Below are 19,481 nucleotides of genomic sequence, written 5' to 3' on the forward strand. Positions count from 1 at the left end.
GGGGTAATTAGGCAAGTTATTGTATAACAGTGGTTTGTTCTTTAGACAATCAAAAAATATCTATATACTGCTTAGGTTAGCTAATAATATTGACTTTAAAATGTTTTTTTAAAAAAGGGAAATTCACAGGAGGGCTAATAATTGTGACATCAACTGTAGTTAGTACTATAGTTAACTATAATGAAACTAATCACAGGTTTCACTAAATACATCACCTAAACGAAGAGGTGCGACAGTTTCCTCAGCGTTGTTCCTGCAGCTCAGTGTCTCCAGATGTTCCTCAGCTGCTGATCTGGAGAGGAAGATCTGTGCAGCGTCTGTCAAAAGCCAGCATTTCTGATCTGTCCAGCAGCCCTCATCTCTATCAACACATCGAGAGTCCTCTGCATGTGGCGATCCACCGCTCTCCATCTGTCTAACAAGAGCAGAGCGTCATCAAATCAAAGTTTTCGTGTTGGTATCGATTTGAGGTTAATTAGCTGAAATTTACATTTAGAAGATATAAGCATTCAAAAATGTATGGTTTCTCACCTCCACCAATGTGGACCAATGATTTTTATGACAATTATATAATTCAAATGTTGTCTAGTATCAGAAGCATGCTGTTGTCATTGGTCACTCATTCACATTTTTACTGTTAAAATCGATTGGTTACTTAAAAAAACAAACAAACAGTGATTAAACCCATTGCTTTGAAAGCGAAAAGTTGACTTTACTTAAAGTAAAAACCTGTTGTAATTTGGAACTTTTAATTTGACACAACTATATATATTAGTATATACAGTATGTCTGATAATAAGTCTTATTTGTTATTTGTATGTCTGATAAAAAGTCTTATTTGTTTTATTTTGGCTAGAATAAAAGTTCTAGCAGTTTTTAATTAAAAAAAAAACATTTTAGGATAAAAATTATTAGCCCCTTTGAGCTATATTTAATTTTGACAGTCTACAGAACAAACCATCATTATACAATAACTTGCCTAATTACCCTAACCTGCCTAGTTAACCTAATTACCCTAGTTAGGCCTTTAAATGTCACTTTAAGCTGTATAGAAGTTTCTTGAATAATATCTAGTAAAATATTATTTACTGTCATCATGGCAAAGATAAAATAAATCAGTTATTAGTAATGAGTCATTAAAACTATTATGTTTAGAAATGTGTTGAAGAAATTGGGAAAAAAGTAAAGGGGGGGGGGTGGGGGCTAATAATTCAGGGGACTACTAATTCTGACTTTAACTGTATAACTATACTATAAATAAATATATATAGCTGCAGTGAGGCGACAATGCTAGCCACTGAGCCTACATGCCACATAGTTTATCAAAAGGTCTACTCATTTCTTTAAAGTAAAGCAAACTAATTGATTTAAAAGCAACAGGTTTTTCAGCAAAAGTGTAAACACTTTAAAAAAAAACAATTGAAGAGAACCCTAAAGTCTGAAAAATTATGGCAAGCCCAGTCTGGGAAATTTGCACACACAATAAAGCAGTCAAATACTGTAGGCAACTAGGACATGCAACATCAAGGGGCTGTGTACATATTTTCAGCCAAATACAGGATATACTTTTTAATGCGTTTTGCCTTTTGCTTTTTTGGACTGGAAATGCACGAATCTGGAAATTGGTTAAAAAGTGAAAGTTTTGAAAAATGCTGCTATTGTCATTTCCATGTCAACACCTGAAAATGTGAGTCTTTAAAAATCATCAGGATTTACTTCACGTTACAACCAAATATGGAGACAAACTATACTACACTAATAATACATGACATTATTGTTCATAGTGTACAATAATACACTAAAACATTTGCTGTTTGTTCAAACTACTTATTTAAAATGAGCTGAAACAAAACAATTCTTCAGCTTTTTGAAGGCCAACTTAATTGTTTTATGCGCAATCCACTTATATTTGTAAAACCTAATAAGCTAACTGAAGTCCTTCATGGTGTCCCAAAACAAATCATTTGTGTGGAACCCAGCATCAGCCATCATTGCGGAGCCATCATTTCCTTACAGGTACTGTTTAGTGTAAATGTGACAGCACCAACTACTGACCTGGCATATGTATTACAGTTTTACTGAATCCTTATGAAGGCATTGGATAAACAATAAAGGAATAAATGTGAACTAGACAGTAAAGTTCGTCGAGACAAACTTTGAGGCTGGCTTGACAAAGCCTGTTGGTAATAGTTTATTTAGTTTAAAAACAGTTTGAAAAAGTATAAGTAGCATGTTATTAGCATGATTCTAGCATGAATTAGCATGATTCTAGCATGGATTAGCATGTTATTAGCATGAGTGTAGTACAAATTAGCATTTTATTAGCATAATTCTAGCATGAATTAGCATGTTAATAGCATGATTCTAGTATGAATTAGCATGCTACTAGCATGATTCTAGTATGAATTAGCATGTTACTAGCATGATTCTAGGATGAATTAGCATGTTACAAGTATGATTCTAACATGAATTAGCATGTTACTAGCATGATACTAGCATGCATTAGCATGTTACTAGCATGATTCTAGTATGAATTAGCCTGTTACTAGCATGATTCTAGTATGAATTAGCAGGTTATTAGCATGATTCTAGCATGAATTAGCATTATTCTAGTATGAATTAGCATGTTACTAGAATCATTCTAGCATGAATTAGCATGTTACTCACATGATTCTAGCATGAATTAGCATGGTATTAGCATGATTATAGTATGAATTAGCATGTTACTAGCATGATTCTAGCGTGAATTAGCATGTTATTAGCATGATCCTAGCATGCATTAGCATGTTATTAGCATGATTCTAGTATGAATTAGCATGTTATTAGCATGATTGTAGTATGAATTAGCATGTTACTAGCATGATTCTAGTATGAATTAGCATGTCACATAGCATGCTTAGGTGGTTGCTAGGGTATTCTGAGTGGTTGCTAAGTCGTTGCTAGGGTGTCCTGAGTGGTTGCTATGTGGTTGCTAAGATGTTGCTAGGCGGTTGCTAGGATGTTGCTAGGTGGTTGCTATGGTGTTCTGAGTGGTTGCTAGGTGGTTGCTAAGGCATTGCTAGGCGGTTGCTAGGGTGTTCTGAGTGGTTGCTAGGTTGTTGCTAGGCAGTTGCTAGGGTGTTCTGATTGGTTGCTAGGTGGTTGCTAAGGTCTTGCTAGGCAGTTGCTAGGGTGTTCTGTGTGGTTGCTAAGATGTTGCTAGGGTGTTCTGAATGGATGCTAGGTGGTTGCTAAGGTGTTGTTAGGCGGTTGCTAGGGTGTTCTGAGAGGTTGTTAAGTGGTTGCTAAGGTGTTGCTAGGTGGTTACTATGGTGTCCTGAGTGGTTGCTAGGTGGTTGCTAAGGTGTTGCTAGGTGGTTGCTAGGGTGTTCTGAGTGGTTGGTAGGTGGTTGCTAAGGTGTTGCTAGGTGGTTGCTAAGGAGTCCTAGGTGGTTGCTAGGCGGTTGCTAAATGTTTCTAGGTGGTTGCTAGGGTATTCTGAGTGGTTGCTAAGGCGTTGCTAGGCGGTTGCTAGGGTGTCCTGAGTGGTTGCTAGGTGGTTGCTAAGGTGTTGCTAGGTGGTTGCTAGGGTGTCCTGAGTGGTTGCTAGGTGGTTGCTAAGGCGTTGCTAGGCGGTTGCTAGGGTGTTCTGACTGGTTGCTAGGTGGTTGCTAAGGTGTTGTTAGGCGGTTGCTAAGGTATCCCAAGTGGTTGCTGGGTGGTTGCTAGGGTGTCCTGAGTGGTTGCTAGGTGGTTGCTAAGGCGTTGCTAGGCAGTTGCTAGGGTGTCCTGAGTGGTTGCTAGGTGGTTGCTAAGGCGTTGCTAGGCGGTTGCTAAGGTGTCCCAAGTGGTTGCTAAGGTGTTGCTAGGTGGTTGCTAGGGTATTCTGAGTGGTTGCTAAGGCGTTGCTAGGCGGTTGCTAGGGTGTCCTGAGTGGTCGCTAGGCCCTTACTAAGGCATTACTAGGCTGTTGCTAGGTGGTTGCTAGTTGGTTGCTAGGGTAATTTGGGTGGTTGCTAGGCAGTTGCTAGGGTACCCTGGGTGGTTACTAGGCAAACCCCACATACATGCTTGATAAAACATTTATACTTAGTAAGCATTTCTAGCAAGTTACAGTACTTGGCTAGTCAATATTAGCATGTAGCTAATCACTGCTAGCATGTGTAGCATATAGGAAGTTCCGTTTGCTAGCATGAGTCAAACGAGCCAATCTCCAAGTCTCTACGATGTTCCGATGCTGGGATATAGCTGTTGATGAATGGTTGTTAGGGTACTCTGTTTTGTTGCTATGGGCGAGGTTACAGAGTGAACTTGAATGTGGTTGGCTGTCTTAGTCAAATGAACCAACTCCCATGTCTCTATGACACTGCTATGCGAAGATATGCATCTTGGCCTATTTTAATGGAAGTCTATGGAATCAATTTGGGGGCGTGGCTTGTGAGCTTCATTATCATATTGAGATGCTCATTGGTTGTCTGAGTCAGATGAGCCATCCCCCAAGTCAATAGGACACTGCTAAGCAAAGATATGCATGTAGGCAAGTTATTAACGTGAGTCTAGTATAAATTAGCATGTTACTAGCATGATTCTAGTACAAATTAGCATGTCATTAGCATGTTTCCAGTATGGGTTAGCATGTCATTAGCATGATTAGCATATGAGTAGCATGTTGCTAGCATGATTGGCATGTCATTAGCATGTTAGAATTATAAGCATTTAATAGCACAGCTAATTACAGTCTATAGGACAGTTGCTAGGGTGCAGTATGTGGTAGTTAGGGGTGTGGCTAGAAAGTTAAAAGGCCATCAGTGATTGGCTGCTGGCTAGACTGAGTTAAATCAGCTCAGCCATTAGTCTCTATGACAGTCTGATGCAGAGTTATGAGCTCACAAAGTTTGATCCCATGTTAAGTCAATGAGAGTCTTTTGTAATGGAAGTCTACAGGACAGTTGCTAGGGTGCAGTATGTGGTAGTTAGGGGTGTGGCTAGAAAGTTAAAAGCTCATCAGTTATTGGCAGTTTGGTAGTCGGAGTTAAATGAGCTCAGCCATTAGTCTGTAGAACAGTCTGATGCAGAGTTATGAGCTCACAAAGTTTGATCCCATGTTAAGTCAATGAGAGTCTTTTGTAATGGAAGTCTACGGGACAGTTGCTAGGGTGCAGTATGTGGTAGTTAGGGGTGTGGCTAGAAAGTTAAAAGCTCATCAGTTATTGGCAGTTTGGTAATAGGAGTTAAATGAGCTCAGCCATTAGTCTGTAGGACAGTCTGATGTAGAGTTATGAGCTCATAAAGTTTGATCCCATGTTAAGTCAATGAGAGTCTTTTGAATAGAAGTCTATGGGACAGTTACTAGGGTCAAAAAGTGGTTGCTAGGGCGTGGCTAGAAAGTTTAAAGGTGATCAGTCATTGGCAGTTTGATAGTCTGAGTTAAATGAGCCCAGTTAGAAGTCTGTGTGACAGTCTGACGCAGAGTTATGAGCTCACAAAGTTTGATCCAATGTTAAGCCTATGGGATTTTTCCGGCAGTCCCGGGACGTTTTTCGGAAAACCGAAAGTGGGATCAGTCTGAGGAGATATAGCAACACGAGTCAGAATAGTTTGGAGGTCTGGAGCGAGTTTGGTGGTAATAGCTCAAAAGCTCTAGGAGGAGATAGAGTCAGAAATTTAGTCTCAGAAGAATAATAAAAAATATAATAATAAGTTTAAATAGCATTTCAGTAGTCTGGCTTTGACAAGCCAGCCTAATAACATCAAGCTGTGATATAAACAAAACACTACTGGCTATTTTATGAAAAGAAATGTCTCACCCTGTCGCAATGTTGGGGTTAAAATGTCCAGCTTCGTCACCCTCTTCACCCTTCACACTTGTGTATTACTCTGCCCACATACAGCAACAAGAAGAGGAAACTCTACAGTTTGACAAATATTGCTGCTGTTGGACAACATAATGTTTTTTTGAGGCTTGAGAATGTAGTTGTTTAGCAACTATGCAGTTTATTTAAAAGGACAGAGCCTATTTTAAATATTCATAATTTCGTAAAGACAGCGCATCGATGCATGTCATTGAGCAGAGTAAAAACGGTTGAAGCTGTTCTTCCACAAGACGGCGACAGAGAGGGCATAATAAGAATTTAGAAGAGAAAAACATAGTAATTTCTAACTACAGCTGATCTAATCATTACTAAACTGATAAGTGACATTCTAAGTTGATCTCTCTTTTGTATGCGGTAGTGTTGTATTTATACCATAGTAATTGTAGTTTGTTGAGTGTGAGATGGGACTTTGAATATTAGGAATATATGTATTTTGTGTTGGCCACTCTTTGTATATCCCTGAGTTACTTTTTGGTTGGCCATCTGTTTGTTTCTAATAAGTCTCCAGTTATCGTTACTGCAGACTAGTTCAGTAAAAAGAAAGAAAAGAAATGCCCGCATGTGTTTAGCGTTTTTCCTGATCGCAAACTCAACAGTAATCTAATAGGGATTGCACTGCTTTGGCCTTTTCGAGGATAATCATTGTGATCTCCCAAATGTAACAGTGAAACACTGGGAAATCTCTGTAGACTGATGGCATTATATGCCCTTTAGCCTTATAATCTAAAAATGTGAGCAAAACCACCTGTTTTGTCCTCACTTTAGATATTATGCAGGAGAATCATTCAAATCATATCTCTAAAGTGACATTTGTGAAGTAGAAACGGTTCTTGCTGTTCCGACATCAGATGTGAATTAATGGCGGAAGAAAGTAGTTCCTCATACAAAAGGTTTTTTTTCTCCGTGTTTGATATTCTTTTTTATAAACACGATTGTGCCGTCAAACTGTTGTGTAAACGCAGCACCACACTCGTAGCAGAATTATGAGAAAGTTACAATCTTAAAAGTACACTGTTTATATTATGCATTTTATTTAGCAATTATTTTATGTTTGGCCTGTAATCATTAGTTTCTGAAAAGAGTTTATATTTCCTGAGTATTTATTTTAGATTTCTACATGCTTGAGCCTAGAAGTTCTAAATAAAGGGAGAATATGGTCACAAATGAATGAGTAGATTTTAGAGTTTATACTTTAAAACACAAAAAGAACTTTACATGTGGTCAATATATAGAAAGAAGTAAATGAATGAATTTACAGAAATGGCACTATATTGTGATATATATCATTATCATAATATAAAATTACTTACAGTAAATCATAAGGTGAGATTTTTGTCGCCCAGACCTAATCCACACACATTTCTGCAGAAAACCTCAATTAAATTGAAATCTAAAACAGAATGCAAAACGTAGAGAACTTATTCAGACATGGCAAACACACAGTTAAAATCTTGGAAGTGTTATAGCAGAAAAGCAGCTCACAACGACTGAAGCTCTTCAGGTTTGTATCCGAGTTTTGGTCATCATTCACTAGTTTTGTCTGCTCTCCTGTTAGACCTGCACTTCTGAAGGCTTTAGTGGTCAGATGTAGTTACCGGATGAAACCTGGAGGTGTGAGTGGATTCAGTGCAGGATTTATAGCTGCGCTTTACCCCATCAAAGGTCAGTATGGAGGACGAGTTACAGACTAGAAGAGAACACACCAGAGCCATTATAACTGAGAGGTTCGCCAGCTTTCCAGGTGCCTAATTAACTTTTTGAAACATCAGAATTAAGACACATATTCATGCATATTATTGAGTGCTCTTCTTAATGTTGTTGTTGTTGTATAATAAAAAAATAATGTTTAAAAAAAGGAAAAGTATATGAAAAACTAAAAATAAAGTAAAATACAGGGTTTCTGAACTCTTTAGGATCATGAAGAATACAATTTTTAGACTTGTATAGGGCTAAATGCAAAGACGTTTTTAAATGGCTCTAATTAGTTTTGTCTTAGCCGCATATTTGAAATGATGTGTCAAAACAAGCAGACCTTAGTTGTATACATAATTTTTTTAACATAACTTAAAAAAAAAACTCTTAAAAAACTAAATGTATACACAACAGACTGTTATAATGTAAGTTATGAATAGTTTTGCTAAAAGTTTTGAGATGTATTGTTGGTGATTGAAAGTGTATTAGATCGATTGGGTAGCTTTCACATAAAAACAAAGGAAAATTAAGACCCGTTTAAAATGATTTGAGCGATACAAGACAATATTTCAGTGAATTTAAGACTTTTTAGGGCCTAAAATTTAGATTTTTAAAACTAAAAACATTTTAAGATATTTTGAGACTCAGCGAAGACAGCTTAGGCTGTCGTTTCAGTGTGACTGAAGAAAATTTAATGCGCTGGCCAGTTTGTTATTTAAATTAATTATATGGAAATGACAATATGCTAGTTTTTAATTTAAAACTTTGACCGATTACTATTTTTTTATTATATATGATGTATTAAATAGAGGGTCTAAGCCAAAAAGAAAATGATGTAATAAGTATGTATTTTAAAAAAATAATTAATTTTCTAATATTTCTTCATTCAAAATTTTTAGGAAATATTATTTCATCCAACCAGCTAGACCTGCAAAAAAACGGTGCTTAAAATATGACTCTAAAATGCAACCAATTGATCTTCCTAATTAAATAGAAAATGAGGCAAATAACTGCAAAAGGTAAGGTTTTAAAAGGTTTTATATTGTATAAATAAATATAAAAAACAAAGTATATTAAGATGGTGATATATATATATATATATATATATATATATATATATATATATATATATATATATATATATATATATATATATACAATTTCATTCAAAGAGATCACTTAAACTGTCTATCCACGTGATTTATGGATTCTTAATTTATGATTTTAAACAAGGTCGGACCACAGAACTATGCATCAGTGAACAGGAAGTATGCCATTCATAATGAAGTTATTAGTGCAGACCCACCTGTATTTAGACGCGACCCGCTTGAACTTTAATTTACAAACGTTTCATGCATTCTTTATTTCACAAATATGATTACCGATTTCGAAATAATGAAACACGAAACATGTAACTAACCAGTCATCAGGCCAACTGGAAATCGTCCAACAAACGTAATTAAGCACGGTTTAAGTCGCAAGTAAATCCAGAAAAATACGGCTCTCTGGGGGAGTGTCGGCCATAACAAGAAAACAAGCTCGCTCTACAAAATCCCCCTCTGTAGTTGTCAGTGTTTTCCCCCTGGACCACTTTCTGAATCATAAACATCTTAACAGGGCCGGTGTCCCCCGGGAGCCCTGCATTGCTTCCTACAAGCCGAGCTCTTATTGCCTCCAGGTGGCGGAGGAAAAGAGCACTGGCCGGCCATAAATGTCCCATAAACTGCGAGTGGCACCTCCAGAGGTGGATGGGGTCACTGCACCTGTCTGATCTGAGGACGGAGACTTGAGCTTCCTCTGTCCAATAATCACTCAAACACTCCATCACTCCTGCTCTTTTTCTTACTCACTATTATATATATATATATATATATATATATATATATATATATATATATATATATATATATATATATATATATATATATATATATATATATATATATATATATAAACAAAAATATATTTTGACTGAGAGTTTGAAAAAATTAAAATAAAAGTAGGATGTGGAGGGATGTACAATATAATATTCATTATTAATAATTAATTTACAATAGTTAATAATATAATGTAAAATTTAATTAAATTCTAATGTTTTAATATAATATGCTCAAAAACATGAATTATTTTCACATCATTAAATTTCTTATAAATTTCTATATTTTAAAGTCTGTTATTTTATGGTAAATTTCTGTAATTTAACAGCCGTTATTTTACTTCTTTTTACAGTGTAACTATACCACTAACATGTATTTATTATGCTAAATAAGTTAAACATTAACCAAAAAGAAAAAATAAATAAATATAATAACATATAATAACAATAATAGTAAATATAAATTATGCCTTTTTTTACATAACTAAAGTTTGTAAATGTTAATGTAAATTGTATGGCCTATTTTGGTGCAGAACGGTCCATTAGTAAACACTATAAATATAATAGTTTCTCCTTTAATCTTGACCATCATGATTATTAAAAAAAAAAGAAACTGCTTGCGCTGCATGACCTCCAACCTAATATTATTCATATTGTCCATTATATGATAAGGACACACACTTGTGTCATTTTTATAGCACATTGTTAAATGTGTAGCATGTGTCGGGTGGTGAGCGGCCCATGGAGACCAGCATCCTTTTGGCCAGCTTTAATTGGCCCTCATGCCTGGACATGGGGCTATGGTGCTTTGATCTCACTTTAAAGAGCTAATTGATCTCCATGTTCAGAGTACTTTGAGCCATCCAGAAGGGGAGAAGAGAACCAACAAAAGCGACAAAGCTTTTCTGAACCGAAAGTTCTGCCAAAAAGTTTCCCAGAGATGGGTTCCGGCTGGAAGGGCATCCCCTGCGTAAATGTGCTGGATAAGGTGGCAGTTCATTCCGTTGTGGCGACCTCAGATTAATAAAGGGACTAAGTCGAAAAGAAAATGAATGAATGAATGAAGTCCTGCCAAAAAAATTTATTTGCTCATCATTTATTCACCCTGAAGTCGTTTCAGACCTATATAAAAGTTTATTATTTTTCTTCTACTGAACAAAAAACTATATATTATGGGTAATGCTGGAAACCAGTAGTCATTGACATCCATAGACAGAAAATTAAAATACAATGGAAGTCATTGATAACTAGTTTTCAACTGTCTTCAAAATATCTTCTTTTGTGATCAACAGGTGAAAGAAACTCAAACAGGTTTGGAAACTACATTATTTTGTCATTTTGGAAAATAAAAATTCACAATGAATAGCGGAAAGTTATTATTCTAGGGGAGAATAATGGGGAGAAACTTGAAATATGTCTTTTTAGGGCTGGGCAAGTTAACACATTATTATAGTTAATGCAGTATTTTTTTATTATTATTATTTTTAAAAGTCCATTGCTCGGTGGCTCTGAATACACACAGAGGCAGACAATTGGTCATGGGGTGGGATGTTTACAGTACTGACTTTGGATGGGTCATCGTGAGTCTCAACCAATTAGAACATTTGAGATGGGCCTTATTGTTGGGTTCACACCACAAGCAGAGCACCACGTCACTTGCTCTAGCTTACTCGTGGGATGTTTTTCATCTCAAGATAATTTTCCACTTAAATTGAATCACTTGAATTTGCGCAGAAGACGTGATTGAGGTGAATCCCACATATTTGCAGCAACATGTCATGTATTCCATGCAGGGCCGGATTAAGAATAAATGGTCGCTGGGGCTATAGCAAATCCAAGGGCCCCCCATTTAATTTGTTTTTAGCTCACAAAAGTACATATATATGTACTATATATATATATATATATATATATATATATATATATATATATATATATATATATATATATATATATATATATATATATATATATATATATATATATATATATATATATATATAGGCCTGCAAGTAGACAAAACTAAGTAATGATATAGGCTAATATAAAAGCCAAAATCAGCTAAAAAAAACAAAACAAAAAAATACTTCCTAAATGAGTGCTTTAAAATGAATATCTAAATGGGTTTACCTTTAAAACGTTTATTAAGAACTTTAGCTGAACATAAATCCCTAATATATTTTATGTCCATGCTTCAAACATTCAAAATAGCTTATTGTGGTCTTTTGAGTTACAGAAGGCTAGGATCCTTATTTTAATTATTTATTTATTTGTTGCATCAGATATAATGTCTAATAAAAGCCAGCGCCAATATTTCATTGCTCCATATTACTGTCGTTTTCATATAAGGGCAAATTTAACATTCATAAAAAAGTTTGCTTTTTAACTGGTTCAGTTAGACTTACTGTCAAGCATAACAGAATGAGTCCATTCTGTATTATTAAGCCTATTCCAGCTTCTGTTATAACTTTTACAAGTGTATCAATGAAGATTGCTTGAATTTTTAATTTTTTTTCCAACGGCGAGCTTGGTTAACCTACCCTTGACTGGACGATTCGCACGGTAGTGCCGAAATAAAAGACTGTCCTGGGAAAGTTGGGACATCTGATCATCTTTATGGGTGACTAAAACAGGGCTGTTTAATATTCTGGTTGGGCTACAGCCACTCCGAGCCCCAGTTTAGCACAGGCGTCACTGTTTTTGAACAGCAACGAACCGAAAGGAATGCTAGCCCCTACGTTTATCCGGCCCTGATTCCATGTCATTCTCAGCGCCTGGAGGAAATTCACCTGTATTCACACATTTGCACTAACTATGTAATGTAGGTACTTAATTTTGCTTTAGGTTTGAATCCAGCATATTTAGGGAGTAGTGAACACTGTTTAGGGACCCTGTAATTCTCTCTGTAATTAGCTATCAAGATTGTTATCAGAGAACAGTGTGGTGCAATGACAGGAACTGAGAACCACTGATTGCTTAATGATCACTAAATGCCATGGCAGTGTCCAATATCTTTGGTTTTATATTTAATTTGAATAAACTAATGTTTTAATTAAAATTCCCAAGATATTTTAAATGTCAATAAATTAAGGGAATACTGCTATAAAAGTGTGTTTTTGCACTTTTTTCATATACCAGAAATGAAAAAATAAAAGTGCACAATACACTATGCTGGCAGCTAGCTCTCTGCAACTCTCACATGGTCGCTCACTGAAGCTTAACAGGCCTGTGCCCGGTCAGTAACAGGATAGAAGACCACATGGGAAGACTAGGGTGCTACTGTAAGTGGTGTTCGTGAGACCAGCAGGGAGCACTCAACTTGTGGTCTGTGTGGGTCCTGCTGCCCTGCTATAGTGACAGGGAGTCTATACTGTTAAACGAGCGCCGTCTTGCAAATGAGATCTTAAAATTGAGGTCTTTTAAAATGCCAACATATCCTTCAAAAAAGAGTAGGGGTTTAACCCCGGCATCCTGGCCAAATTTGCCCACTGGTCTCATTATCGCTTGCAAACCATATCCTCACAATGCATACAAAAAAAAAACAAAAAAAAAACACTTTGCAAACCCTCACAACACATGCACATTAAGAAACGTATGGCAAATCCTCACAACATGAACATTTTGATCTGAAAAAAAGAGGTCTGCGGTTAGCACATTGCAGTTGTATTGTTTCCTAGTATGTAGTTTTTATTTTGACTTTTAACAAATAATGAAGCATTGCAAATTTATTTTCATTAGCCTTGATATTATATTTATTTGGGGATATTAAGTTAATTTAGTCTAATAGTTTCACAATTACGCATCAGGACAGTATGGTGACGCAGTGGGTAGCTATGTCGCCTTACAGCAAGGTTGCTGGTTCAAGCCTCAGCTGGGTCAGTTGGCATTTCTGTGTGAAGTTCGCATGTTCTCCCTGTGTTCGTGTGGGTTCTCTCTAGGTGCTCCTGTTCTTCACAGTCCAAATGTGTTGTAAGGATTTGCATTGTGTTTCTTAATGAGCATGTGTGGTGAAAATGTGCAGCGCATTCTCTATTTGTGTTTGCTGAATGAGAAGTTGCTCTCAAACTGATGAAGATGTTTTCTTAATTTGCTGGTGTTTTTTTCTATTTCATGTGTTTTCTTAAGTTCCAGCACATTAAGGTCTCCCGGCTACCATATAAACAGTAAAACTGGGAAAAGATGGATTGGTGGTGGGGCTAAGAAGAACAGGACAGGGGAGTAAACCCTAAAAAACAGAGAGAGATCAGCTCACGCCCGAGCCCATTGCTCCTCAATTACTCTAATGTGCCTCATATGGCAGAAAGAGAGAGAGACTGAGAGAGAGAGAGAGAAAGAGAGAGAGTCCTGCACTTGCCTCGCTCTTTGATTGGACTCTTCAATGTGTGCCAGATCCAGACGGGATGGGTTACGCCTCCCCCTCAAGTCCCTTTTCAGCTTGTTAAGGGAGAGGTGAAGACCACACGTCTCAATCTCCTGCAACGGTTTGCTCTGTTAAACTCCAGATGACGTCATCAACAAAGAAACTCATGAAAATAAATGTACAGATGTTTTATGGCTTGTACTGCATAGCCTTTGTTAAAGGTGATTGGTGAAATAAGAGAATAACCGATGTGTAGAGCTGCAATCATTCAGTGCTCAATCAGTCAGTATGCATCTAAGTTTGTGTTGAGTCTTGGCCAGTTGGATATTTTATTACAAACACATTTTGATTCAAAGTAGAGAGGACAGGAAAGGATGGGGGGAGAGAGAGAAAATGGAAGTGGTTTCTAAATGAGGCTAGCATTGAACTTTAAAAATGCACAAACAAATAGCACACCACTAAGCCACGCCTCCATTTTTATGAAAAATTATGCAAGTTCATGCAGGTCAACATCATGCTTTAAAAATCAGGTCAGCTTTCACAAAAATCAATTAAATTTATAAAAAAAATAAATCAAATGCAAAGGCATAGTTCACCTAACTTAGTTAGTTAGGCATAGTTATCATCATTTAATCAGGCTTCTCTTGTCGCAAACCTTTCCTTTTTCTTCTTCTTTTTTCTATTGAACACATGCACACACACACACACACACACACACACACACACACACACACACAAAAATATTTTGAAAAATTTCGGAAACCTGTAGCCTTGACTACATGTCATGAAGAAACAGGACGTAAGACCTCTAATTGGTCAGTTAGGTAGTGGTGTTGAGTATGAGCAGAGCTAGAGAGCTGTGGTAGTGGACTGAGGCTGGTAGCAGGAGGCTTTACAAGTGTCAAGTCCCTTAGAGGAGCTCCAGATTGATACTTTTGTGCTTATTTCATGATTAAATATGTTAAATGTTAGGTGTTACAGTGCTCAGTGGTTAGCAATGTTGCCTGACAGCAAGAAGTTCACTGGTTTGAGTCCTGACCGGGTCAGTTGGCATTTCTGTATGGAGTTTTCCTGTTCTCCCCATGTTTGCGTGGGTTTCCTCCGCGGTTTCTCCCACAGGCCAAAGACATGTGGTACAAGTGAATTGGATAAACTAAATTGGACAGAGTGCATTTGCGTGAATGAGTATGTATGAATGTTTCCCAGTGCTGGGTTGCAGCTGGATGGGCATCCACTGTGTAAAACATATGCTAGATAAGTTGGCGGCTTATAGCTGTGACAACCCCTGGTTAATAAAGGGAGTTAGTTTGAAGGAAAATGAATGAATGAATGGTAAATGTTTGCCGGTTTTCACCTTTTTCTTCCCAGAACAAGTGTGAGTTTGAGCTACATCTACTGTCGAAAACCCAAAACATCAGCAAACAAACTCAACAAATTGGAACACACATATAGAAACCCCACTTATATAAGTTTAAATGCTAACAATGGTGTCGGCTAAATGCAACGTATGCACCGTGGGGTATTTCAATCAATCGATGCAGAGGTATAAACTGACAAATTATGCACTGCATTTTTAAAATAGTATCAGAGGTTTTTTGTAACATTAAGCAAAGCAGCCAATATTAGACCATTCCTATCAGAACATGCTGCTTGTCTAAGCTCTTGTTTTGTACAGGCGGGATTACTGTAATGCACTCTTGGCTGGGTTCTTAATCAACACCATCAAGCCTTAGCAGCTGTTTCAGAATGTGGCTGTGAGGGTGGTCTTTAACAAAAGCAAATCACACCTTTATTCGTAAATCTACACAATATACACTGGCTGCCAATCACAGCTCACATCAATTACAAGGTGCTTTGCCTAAACAACCACTGGCCCTGCAGCCGTTTACCTTAACTCAGCATTTTATGGTTATGGGCCAGGCAGGACTCTGCAGGAATCAGCAACCGAACATGCCTTTGGTGCCATCACAAAGGGGCACAAAATCCATTGCAAGGACTTTCACCTTTAATGTTCCATATTGGTGGAATGGCTTACCTAAGGAGAAGCTGATTCTCTGGATATTTTTAAAAAATGGCTGAAGACAATTCTGTTGTCAATACTTGCACTTCCAACAACAGCACTCCATATTCCATAGATTCTAACTTGACTTTTAAAAGGAATTGAGAAAATGTTAAAAAGGTCCTCCACATATACAGTACAAACTTCTGTTGTGGAACCCTATGCACACAGAGACTAATAGGACACCTAATCTGTTCCTACGTTGACCTAAAATCAATGAGCTTGATCCTCAACATTGTAAATGCTCAGTGTTGTTCTATGTTGTTCACCTGTGTTTAGATCTACGACAGGGGTTACATTCATAATCTGTGTGGTCATTTTCTCTTGTGCTGTGGTTTGAACGTTTGTCTTTGATGAACGAAACCTCCTTGAACCAAATTGTTTAGTAGGTTGGTAAGAGTATTGTGGAAACTTAAAGCAGTCTAGTATGAATTTACTTTAGTCAATTGCAGCATAAAAGTGATTTAAAAGTGATTAACTAATTAGAAACGATATGCTGAATCATACACATTTTTTTTAATTGCAGAAATGATTTCAGCAAAATCAGATTTTACATATGGTTAATTAAACCGTGAATACTAAATGTTAAAAATGAATTGTGAAAGTGTAAGTTACTAAGGTGAATTTGGTTTTATATTCACACATTCATTCAGTAACAACTTGTGACACACTCCCTATATATTGTTTACCACAGCACTTTGAATATTTGGTCTGAAATAACCTGCAAGTGTGACTTGAAAACAACATTAACACTGATTATTTGACTGTGAACAATGTTGTACTTTGATAGTCATTGGCTGCTAATATGATTTTGCTATTTAGAGTTTGCAAATAACACTTTTATGAAATTATATTAATAAGGAGAAAGTCCAAATGTGCGAATATAAAACCAACTTTACCTCTATTTGTAAGTTCACATACGCTGCTGTACAGGTGCAGTTTGCTATCAGAATGCAGCCGTTTTACGTGTTGGTGAATAATTACCCAGGCCCTGTACAGCCCTGTCTTCTTTCCATGTATTTGGCTAAGCAGAACCTCTGTTTTTAGCTCTACATAGTGTTGAATCTGATCATCATGGAGCATTATTTCTTGCACATGACCCCACAGAACAACATCGTTGGCATCCAAAGACTTGTAGACTTTTAACTTCTCTCTTGTAAAATCACTTGGAGCTTCAGTGAGATTATACATTTCAGGCTGGATGCTTGGTCATTTAATCTTATCTAATATCCATTGGGAGGTTGCTATCGCAAATGGACCTGTCAGATGAACGCCGCTCACTTTAAGGTTAATTTTGCCGAATTACTGTGCTTATCACTGGGTGACGAGCTGTTATAATACACTGTAAGCATTATGTAGATAATAATGTGTATTCAATATATCTTATTTCTAAGACAACAACAAACTCTGTACTGCATCGGATGTCATTCCCTCGCTGTAAATGCTAGTGCTCTCGGTTTCTTTCTGCCACCTCCCTGCGCGCGCATCCTGAATGTTTACATACATGGTAATTGGTCTATAAAGAGACCCTTTAAGATAAAGACCAGTTTGTTTAAGAAATATGGTTAAAACACAAAAATAACCAAAACTTATCTACATATTTTGGTACACATTTTGAAGTGGTTCTACTATCCTCATTTTATATTTAACTTTGGATAAAAGTTTTTGCTAGTTGAAAATGCAAATAAATAAAATTTTAGTTTTTCATGTTGCTTAGGGACCAACGGACCCCTATACCGCAACGTTTCAGCAGTAACATCCTCATATATTAATAGTGGGATTTACTTTTAAACCTCAAGTTACTGACATAGTAATAATCAAAGGGAAGGAAACTTGTACTATTCAAGAAGCACAAGCTTTTGTCAACTCCCACACTGCAGTATGAATATCTAATGCACATGCTAGAATATTTCCTATGTAGTGTTCAGCCTGGGTTTTATCAAAGACTCTGTAAATTTCATTATATAGGTTCCTCCTCAGAGACCCTGTCCATCCAAAAGCATAAAAGACCCATCACAGGATTCCAGCTTATTCTCATGGACAAGTTTCCATGTATTCGCGTATGTCTTACTTTGTGTGTGAGTGTCTGTGAAGAGAAAAGAGAGCCTAACAAGCTTGAGTCCACGTGCCCAGCGATGGATGGCTCCCTCTGCTCTTCTCTACATTGGAAGCAGATGACTTTATCAGCGGCCTACAAAAACACAGTCCTCACCGCTCATGCACACACAGAGTCACGGTCTGACAAAGCTCTCATCTCCTTCTCCAGTCTCCTGCAGAACAGAGGAACACTGAATGAGACAGAGAGAACGAGAAGCAGAAGCAAATCCATTTCTCATTCTGAAGGCGCATTGATCAACTTGACCTACTAACAGGAGTTTGGTTTCCACTCTATACTGTGGAAATGCTGTTTTGATGATGCAAAGAAAATTATAAACATAGAAAGTAAGGCAAAGTGTACACGAACTTTCAGTTTTCATTTATTTGTATATATTGGTTTAATTCACTAGCAAAAGTTCAAAGTGATAATTGTTTATACAAAAAAAAAATCAATCTGGAATAATTAAGATATTTAACATTTATTTAGTTTTTGTAAAATCTCTTTTGCTCACTAAAACAGATATGATACCTTTAAAGATAAATGTGACTTATTCTAATATGGTAATTTGCTACTCAGTTATTATTTGTAATTTTGGTATTACTGTTAATGTTCATTCATTCATTTTCTTTTCAGCTTAGTCCCTATTAATCAAGGGTCGCCACAGTGAACCAAAAACCTATCCAGCGTATGCTTTACACAGTGGATGCCCTTCCAGCTGCAACCTATCACTGGGAAACACCCATACACTCTCATTCACACAAATACACAACGGACAATTTAGCTTACCCAATTGACCTACAGTATAGCGCATGTCATTGGACTTGTGGGGGAAACCGGAGCACCCGGTGGAAACCCAAGTCAACATGGGGAAAACATGCAAACTCCACACAGAAACGCCAACTGACCAAGCCGAGGCTCGATCCAGCGACCTTCTTGCTGTGAGGTGAAATTAATACCCACTGCGCCACTGCGTCGTCCATATTTCAATGTTGAAAACCGTTTTTTTTTTCATGAATAGCAAATTAAAAAAATAAGCAACAATGACAATAGCAGGAACAAACATTCATTCGTTCGTTTTCTTTCAGCTTAGTGCCTTATTTATCAGAGGTCACTATAGTGGAATGAACCGCCAACTATTCCAGCATATGTTTTACGCAGCGGATGCCCTTCCCAGGCACAACCCAGTACTGGGAAAAATACATACAATCTCACATTCACAAACACACACACACACTTATTCACTATGGACAAGTTTGTTCACTCAATTCACCTATAGCGCATGTCCTTAGATTGTGGGGGAAAGCGGAGCACCCAGAGGAAACCCATACGACACAAAAAGAATATGCACATTCCAGAAGGAAATGGCAACTGGCATTTTTGATGTGAGGTGACAGTGCTAACCACTGAGCCACCGTACCACCAGAAACAAGCAATAAACCATTTTTTTGTATACAAAGTGTGTAACATTAGTAATGACTTTACTGTTTATTTCTGTCTAGTCCACCTCTGTATAGCTGAAGAAATACAAAATGAAGACTTTGGAA

At 37.0% G+C, this 19,481-nt stretch overlaps 2 protein-coding genes across 10 annotated transcripts in view; both read right to left on the reverse strand.

The window, feature by feature from the left end:
• Nucleotides 1–19,481, reverse strand: part of lmx1bb (LIM homeobox transcription factor 1, beta b) — a 157,927-nt gene that overhangs the window by 133,196 nt on the left and 5,250 nt on the right. For 2 of the 8 annotated variants that reach the window (XM_073909498.1, XM_073909491.1), the window contains exons 1-4: nucleotides 8,965–9,227; nucleotides 7,335–7,539; nucleotides 7,163–7,242; nucleotides 216–411 (exon numbers count right to left, since the gene is read on the reverse strand). The gene's annotated coding sequence lies outside the window, so the exon portion shown is untranslated. Of the gene's footprint in view, nucleotides 1–215; nucleotides 416–2,055; nucleotides 2,086–5,786; nucleotides 5,889–7,162; nucleotides 7,243–7,334; nucleotides 7,540–8,850; nucleotides 9,228–13,774; nucleotides 13,894–19,481 lie in introns of those variants that run through there. The other 6 variants (XM_073909497.1, XM_073909492.1, XM_073909495.1 and 3 more) reach the window with 5 other exon arrangements.
• The window catches only part of mvb12bb (multivesicular body subunit 12Bb), a 264,229-nt gene continuing 259,207 nt past the window's right edge, over nucleotides 14,460–19,481 (reverse strand). For both annotated transcript variants that reach the window (XR_012383534.1, XR_012383532.1), the window contains exon 9: nucleotides 14,460–18,109. The gene's annotated coding sequence lies outside the window, so the exon portion shown is untranslated. The remainder of the gene's footprint in view (nucleotides 18,110–19,481) is intronic.

Source organism: Danio rerio, chromosome 8, assembly GCF_049306965.1.
Source record: "Danio rerio strain Tuebingen ecotype United States chromosome 8, GRCz12tu, whole genome shotgun sequence".
Taxonomy (NCBI): Eukaryota; Metazoa; Chordata; class Actinopteri; order Cypriniformes; family Danionidae; genus Danio; species Danio rerio.